We start from the raw sequence: 9,104 nt of genomic DNA, 5'->3' as shown, positions 1-9,104 counted from the left end.
GATCTCCGTCGACTGAACAAGTTTCGTGCGTCATGATGTCGCCCGGGACCGTCCTCGCTTTGTTGGTGTTCGTTGGGAGCTCAACGGACGCCCAACGTAACAGCTCTCCCCCAAGAAATGTCAAGGGTCGTAGTTGATGCCCGAACGAGCTCGGGAAACACATACTACACCTTACTTTCTCAGTTTCGCCTTTGTTTGGTTCAGATCTAGTGCACCAGCGTTGAACGCGCTGCACCGGTTGCCGACAAATGATGACCGCCGTGGGCCGATATTGGTGGAGCTAGAGCGGGATCCGACGACCCGAGTTCTCCTCAAGGGCCTGGTGGCGGGTTGGAACGGGGTGACAATGCAGTGGTGAATCTCCCTCATCCTCTTCCTTCAACAGCCTTCTTCTTCCTCCCCTCCTCCTCCCTCTCTGTTTTGTTCTCTAAATGAGGAAGGAAGACCAGAAAAAAACAACGCAAGATATTCTTTCTTCTTCCTGGTCTGCTTGTTTAGGGCGCCCCCTCTTCCCTTATAAAGGGGAGAGGTCAAATGGGCCCCCTAAATGGGTCAACAAGGGGAGAAATAGGTCCATTAGGGGGCCCCTATAGAATGGGCCCCAATTACACATAGATGGGAATTAAAATAAAATGAAATGGGAAAAAAGGGGAAAAAGGGAGGCCCCTTTCCCATCACGATAAAACATGGACATGGGATGCATCGCAGTGTGACGAAAACACGACAACTGCAAAGAAAACATGAGACACGACTAGGAAAAAATGACGAAAATCAAAACAGGATAATCCAGCATCTCTTCACCCGGCTTTCGATGACGGTGGCCGGCGGCACAGACGACATCGTCGGTGATCCTTGATGGCGTGCGCCATCATGCCTCCTTCTATTTAAAGGGTGGATGATGATCCAAAAATTACAATAAAGTATATCATTCAAGTCTTCTGGTTTAGACAATCCACAAGGAGAAAGTATTGAAAGAGTAATTTTTATCTTTAAGTTCTACTTTTATATTCATTTTTGAAAATAAGTTTAAGGTAAACAAAGTAAACCGGGGAAAATTATTTCAAAATAAGTATAAAATATCATAAAATATCAATCCTATTGAACCTAGTTTATTCATATTTTGTAGAATAATTTTGAGAATTTTAATATACTTTTATAGTATTACAAGAATACTAATTAAAATGTGATGCAATAGATGGAGATGGATGTGAGTGGAGTGGAGTGGATGAAAGAGTTACCATGCTAATTGTGATGCAAATGATGGCCAGCTACCTACTGATGAACGATTAAGTGGAGGCGAGTGGTGATGGTTTTATCGTCGTTGGTGAAATGTAGATACACACTAACAAGCGGCGAAGTTGGAGGCAGTGTGTGTGATAGTGAAAATCTAGGCTATCAGTGATGATAACCTAGCAAAAAGGGCAAAGCCGTGCGTAGGAAAAAGACGAAGATCAGACTAACTTTGTCCTCACGTGGGCAACAAGCTGAGTGGTGGTTTTTATCCATATGTATTGATCTCAATGTCACTCCTTCAATCCTTCACTTATGGAGTACAACGACAGATCCAAACGGGATTATGAATGAGTAAGTTGCTCCACAAATCATAATGAGGAAAAAAATCCAAAAGTGTCTTTTCAAAAATATGGGGGTATTTATTGACTTCATTATAATATGGGGGTATTTATTGACCTCCGTAATGTGATATAATCATTATGTACATAATCATTATGTGTATTTATTGACTTCATTATAATAAATAGACATTATATTATAGGACTTATGAACTCATAAATTCATACTATACTGATCTCATTATAATGTACATAATCATTCTGTGTATATATTGACTTCATTACAATAAATAGATATTATATGAAATATGGAATATGTGATTGGTTTTTTGGCCATATCTATTTCCATCACTATCTAGTTTCCTTCAAAAAACTCCAATATGTGTACATGCATCCACGCTTTATTGTAAGTGTCATTCTTTTATCTTATTTAGTTAATGGATTAAGTCAAATATTTTGTTGTCATCATCCTTCATCCTTATTCTAGGAGTGTATATATTTTTATTCTTTTGAAATTTATTCTTCTGAGTTGCAGATACAAAACAGTTGGAAGAACAACAAGTTGGTTATCGAATAGTTTGTTTCTCTTTTAGCGAAACATGTTGGCTTGTTTACCATCTTTAAATGCATACATTAAATATATTCATGGAATTCAATGATATGCATCACACGTGTGTTTTAATGAATATCAATGGATGTTAAACACGATGTGGAATGTGCGATTGACTTGCAATCCACATATATTCCCAACATTCAGCTCCATACTCAAGTTTTTCTCTTTTGTTTGCTTAAAAAAAAAATTTCTTTTTGGTTTTTTGTTTGATATATCATCCTTAAACTCCTTAAATAATATCACACTAATAATTAGATTAATATCATGAATTTCATATGAATATTTGTATCAAAATGAACATATATGCATGCTATCAAGATAATGTGATTAAATCTTTTTATTATAATAATATTATGATTTTCTAGTATTTTTGATATTTTTGTCAAATTTTTGACTTCATCATTGGAAAGAATTTATGTTTCTAAGTCATTTTACATTTTTTATAATTTTATGATATTATATTCATAGATTTATTTTTTATATTGATATACATATATATTAATACATAGATTTCATTATTATAATATGTTTTGGGAATTATCTAAGAGATTATGGCTTTATTTCATGCCAGCTACTTGTCATTTTGAATTATTAAAAATGACAAAAAATTGTAATGATTTGTGCCAATAAATTGCACAACTAATAAATAAAAAAATTTACCATTATGCTGTCGCAAATTACAATGCCACGATGGGAAATCAGTAAGTCTCAAGTTATTTATTTTTAATGTAAAGGAAGATGTGGACCATTAAAAAAGGAATGGTTTAGATTATTATTACTAAAATTTTGAAGACTGAGATGGAGGGACATGTTTCAGCATGATAAAATCAATAATTATTTTAAAAAATCACATGCACACATGTCCTTGTATCATTGGCCAAAAGATGAAAATGTATTGAGTTCACATTCACATAACAAGTCACCATATCATGCACTAAATATCAAACTAACAAAAGTTATTTGTGTACTTATATGATGGATATGTGTTGAATGGTGAGAACCAGATCAAGGATGACCCCAAAATGTGACCAATAACTACCGAGGAATCATCAAGAATACAAAACCTAAAGCAATATGGCAGCAACACTAACAAGAACAGAGATAAATTATATAAATTAATTTTCATTGGTGCATAAAATTCAAACCCTGATATTTGAGGATCTTGGAGGCTTACTGAGCTGAAAATGTGATGACAGTTTCATCTTTCTACCCTTTTTTCATCCACTCCCTCTGATCTAAATAGGTACAAATGCTATAAAAATTATCGGCTCTTTGAAAGAGAGTGAGTAGGGATATTCATCAAGGTTTATTAGTGTTCTTGGTTTATTGAAGAGAAGTAATTGAGAAGATCAAGAGCTTACCTGAAAATGCAAATTCCCATGTTTATGGCAGAAAATAATGACCCAAGATTTTTTTCTTGTCTTACAGTATTTCATTCTTGATCACCACCCACTAGCTTAAACCCATTCATCTCTTGCGTCAAATCAAATTCAAAAATATTCTCCATTTTCCTAAACCTTTTCATATATCATTTCTGATGGAAATATATGTGACCGGCAAGCCAATCACACATTCCACATCTCGTTCCATGTTCATTAATAGAACATATTCATTATAGTGCACATGTGATGCGTATAATGAAGTCCATGAATACATGATCAGACTTAGTGAATTATGGTGAGACCTTAATACGGAGATCATTAGTCTTTAAGCATGTGTTCTAAACATTCCTATTTAAAGGATACGCAAGAAGGACACCGAAGTATCCGGATAGAACCACACTATCTAGCCTCACTCATATGATGAGTATGGCCGGTCCCGTAGCCATTAGTGTATAGATATGAAGGATAGATAGTGGGTACTCTTTAGTGGAAAGAGTTCACTGAATTGAACCGTACAAATCCCTTGATGGTATTATACCGAACTGTCAATCAGGTTGATTCACGTCATAATTGTGTAAGTGGTCTTTAGACCTGAGACACCAAAGACGTCCTGTGGATGGACGGTTGTACTTTGGCGATGGCCAACGAGTCTCTAATCATGGGATTCTAAATGGTGTTAGATCGGGTACATCAAGAAGTTCACGAGGACGATTGAGTGGTCAAGATGGGATCGTCCACCCTCGGTATAAGAGGTGACAGCTTAAGGAAGATGATGTGATGAAGTCCTTGGCCAAGGTAGTGAAATATCGGAGAAGAGTACTCTGATGATTTCTGAATGCATTAGTACTAACTCAGATGATCGATTAGGGTTTGACAGTTGACCATACCCTAAGTCGTCAAAGGAGCGTCAAGTGGATGAGGGATTATACATACACGGTAACCGATGATGAACATGCTCCATAAGTGAGTCGATACACACTCCTTTGTATCTTCTAGGACACGAGGTGTAGCTTGGCACCCCACGTGTCGGAGTCTCGACCTATCAATTGGGTTAAATTGATCCGACATTAATTAATCTATATGATGATATAGTTAATTAATTTGGAAGGCCAATAAAGGTTATTGGGCCGCTGGAGTCGTTAACTAGACTGATACATGGGCCTAGAGGGTCACACGTAAATGGGCTTTTGGACGTTGGAAGATGTACTTAAGTTTTTGGGGTTTTTATGAAAAATACCCACTTAGTATAAATAGGGGAAGGCCCTGAATGAAATTCACCCAGGACAAAATTGTTCAGGGGACCTTCCCCTTTGTCTCCACTCTCCCAACACCCCCCTTCCCTCCCCGATGTGATCGGGACGACACAACGACGCTGAGGGAGAAAGAACTGGGCTCGTCAACGAGAAGGAGGAGATCCGACATGTCGAGGACCGCGTGGATACGTTTAGAGGATGCACATGTGAGCAGCTCAACTCGGCTCACTCCAGGATCCAAGAAATCATGGATGCGATCCGTGGAAAGGTACATCGTTTTAATGTTCTTGTTGATGCCGTTCGATTTGTTCAAGTCTTCCTCTGTGAATCATTTCCATTTATTCATCCATGTCAAGGCCTCTAGAACCCAAAAATTTCCTCATCATCTCACTACCCAAACTTTAAAAAAATATTTGGATATATATATATATATATCATACCTCTCTACTCCCCTCCTTATCCCATCATCATTCCTTCAATATATCATCCTTATCTTTCTTTATCATTCTGTCTCTACATCACATCTCTTATCTTCTTTATTTCATATTAAGATTTATAGTTTCTAAAAAAATCAATGATCACCTTCTCACCTCTCTATTTTCTTATGTCTCTCTACATCTTACCTTAGAAGTATCACTTCTCACCACCTAAATCATCATTTAAAGAATATTTGATTCTTGATGAACACTCCCTTTGAAGTCTGTTCTTAATCATAAATAGCTAGTCATATTCCTGGGATCAAACCTGTTATAAATATTTATAATGCACCTTATCATCAAACTATTTTATTTTTTCCATTAACTTGTCTAATCATTTAAGCACATCATTTACATTTTGTTATGCATCATTCTCTATTATTAGTGTGTCTGACCTTTTTCAAGATCAAATCACCTGTGTTTATCTTAAATTCTTGATTTTATTTTTTCAGGGCTTAAGTGAATGCATAGTAATGGATACACTGAACTCCATTAAAGACAAAAATTGTTTAACAAAATTACTAGTTTGACCTACAAGGTGAAACTAGGTCAGATACAAGAACTAAATTGATTTCTCTTTAACTCGGTTTCCTTAATTATTTTTCTGTCTTAGTTTTCACTTCAGGAGGCATGGAATTAAAGAGAACTAATGGATAATTTTTTACTTCATTTAATGGATAATTTTTTATCAAAAAAGGCCTTGTTGCTTCAAAGATGTGTATCTCAGTTTTAATAAAAAAAATTATTCTTTTGATATTTTTAGGAAATAAAGGCCAAAAATAGTTAATAAAGGGCTGTGGGACTGCGGTGAGAGCTGATGTGGTTGTGAGACTAAGTGGTAGCATGTTTGCGAGCCAATGCAGCCATGCAAGTGAACGTGCAATGCAGATGTGGTGCTTATGTGGCACATATGTGGCTTGGATATCAAGTTAATGGGTAGTGGATATAGATTTACGGTGTGGAACATTTAAACTTATACCTGCTTGGTGTTTATTTTTTTCCAAATGGGACTATTGGAATGAGTTTTTTGGAGGGCACATGATGTGATATTAAGTTATTGGATGGAGATCCAATGGTGGCGATCTACTAGGATTACTTCAACCAGACAGGCCCCACCACAGACATGGCATCGGCCACTCTTCTCTTGTGATGTGATCAAGACATGATCATTCATTTTCATATAAATGAAATGGGGGCCCTGATATTTCAAGTTCAACTCCTATTTAAGTCTCCCTCCCTCTTCATGGTTACTTTTACTCTTGAAAACTCAAAAGATTAAGCCTTGTGGAAAGATTCTTTTTATTCTAGCTTAGCTGCTTGCATTCCCAATACATTTAATTATGATTTTCAGGAAACTTCTCAACAAAGGATAAAGAATACAAGATGATTTCTCTCGTTGAAGCTTGAGATTAGCAAAGAAGGAAACACCAAAATCAAACTAGTTTCAAAGGTATTTAGAGAAAAATGTTGGAGGAATCAACTTAGCTGTATACCGAATGAAACATAAAGTAGGATTAACTATGTCGTATAAGCTTTCTGGTTCATACAATAAAATATTATTTCCTTAGGAGCATAGAGTAAGGGTCCAATCCACAGAGAGCAAGTATTGCATAATTGAATTTTATATTTGATTTCTATTTTTGTAGGATTTTATACTTATTTTAGGAAAAAATCTAATTTAACAGAATAATTGTAGAAAGTAAGAAAATACTAATCCAATTTAACCTAATTTATTCAGAAAATATTAATCCATCTCAGATTTTAAACAATAAATTTGAAAATTTTAACATGACTTGATGGTAGAAAAATACTAATTAATGCTAACCTTAGCCCAGACTTTGGGAGTGCCAGGTGATAGTAGACTTGGATGGTCATGAATGAAGTGGAGTGGATGAAAGAGTTACCACACTAATTGCAATGGTGATGATAGCGGATATGTTATGGAGCGCACCCATCTGATCTTCAAGAGACGTCTACGGAGCTATCTTTGTCGCCATCGACAGCTCTGCCAGTCTGCGTCCAGCCCGACCGGCATGCCAAAGCGACGGTGAAGACGCCCGGGTTTAAGTACCCCGGGTAAAGCACGTCTGATATCTTCGTGTTTTGATCTTCTTCAGTTTGTGCTCGTTGATTCCTCATTTTACTGTGTTTGTTTTCATCATGTCTCGTCGTGTCACGTGTTGTTCTGTATTAGAGTCGATTTATGTTTGTTTTGTGTTTTCTAAAATGTATTTTCTTTTTTAAATATTTTAATTGCTCTAAAATGGGGCCCAAATCATAAGGGCCCCATAATGGGTTCTATGTAATGGGCCCATCATGACCCTATATATATGGCCATGATGGGGCAGTCAAGACTCAGATCTGGTTTATTGTGGAAGTTATATATTCACTTATCAGATCTCACGTAAGAGGAGAGAAGAGGGAGGAGGAAGAAAAAGAAGAGAGGAAGGAGAAGGAGAGGAAGAAGGAGAAGAGAGAAAGGAGAGAAAAGAAGGATTAGGGAAGGAGGGTTCATCATTTTTCTCTGCCCTGTTCCGCAATCCCGTAGATTTCTTATTTTCTTCTCTTCAACCAACCCAACGGCCGCGCGTAAACTACCGTCCCGCTCAAGGACTGCTGCCCTATTGAATGAGAATCTCTGCTACTCTGCTCAGCGTTCTCTGCCTGCAATCACAATCTTGGACAGTACATGTCATGTGACACCGCTCCAGTTTCAATGGTTGACTTGTATGGCTGGTTGACACCTCTTCTCATCGAGGGGGCCTCCCCCCCCCCCTTCACCTGGTTGGCTCTTCGGTGGAGTGGTGCAAACTTGTGTCGACCGTTAGGTTGCACCTTATGTTTGATTAGGCACTTGGGGGTACGACGGAACTACATGACACTCATTTGATTCCTAGGTGAAGTGCTCTGGTCAGGATTACGCCCCATTGTTTGACCGCCATACGTGAATCTGGAATTGCACCCGATCGTTCTGGTGGCCTAACAACACGACAGACTTGCTCTCAGCGTGCGCTCGACCAGATCGTGGGATCTCGTGTGACTCCAAGAGCCGGTGCTGTGCTGTTTGGGGACATCTCCCTACTCGGCTTGCGATCTGACCCACCAGTTGCCGCATTGTCTGGGATTGTCTGGACCATGAGCTGGTGTAGCCCATCTCTAGTCGACCAGTCACTTGCCACGAGCCTGCACGACATTCTTGCGGCGTCCTCCGTCACTGCAAGCACCCGCATCTGCTCCGCGCATCACCCGCGTTCGTGCCTGTGCAGCACCCTCACCACCCACAAGTGTGTTCACACTACGCCCGTGCCACTCGCAGCGTCGATGCCACTTCGCTGCATTATTACCGCGTAGCTGCTCGTGCTCGTGCCCGTGTTGCAATGATCTTGTTGCTGCACATCCGTCCTTCTCATCTTCGACTCTTGTCTACCCTAGTGTTATGCTCCAGTGCCGTGCCTACCGCTTGTCCAGCCTTGTCGCGCCCATCCGGCACTAAATCTCCACCACATCAGCTCTTGCTAGTTTCTACACCTACAAAGATATTGACGACAAGCATCATCATTGCCGAGGTACACCATTTCCCCTTGCTTGCTCGTTACATTACTTTCTTCAGTATATTTTTGAATGCACTCCACCGCGCTCGGCTTAGTTTAGGTGAGAGAATTTATCGAGAAAATTACGAATTGAGTGAATTCCTTGGTATGGGTCGAGCCTGTCTGTTATGTTCGAGCGCCAATGGAAATAATTACGTTCGATGCTGTAGTCGCCGTCATCGCTCCGACAGGGGTCAGAAGGTCACCGTCACCGTCATC

This window comes from Wolffia australiana, chromosome 3 (assembly GCF_029677425.1).
Source record: "Wolffia australiana isolate 7733 chromosome 3, ASM2967742v1".
In the NCBI taxonomy this organism is placed as follows: Eukaryota; Viridiplantae; Streptophyta; class Magnoliopsida; order Alismatales; family Araceae; genus Wolffia; species Wolffia australiana.
Note: the sequence above shows the minus strand (reverse complement) of the source record.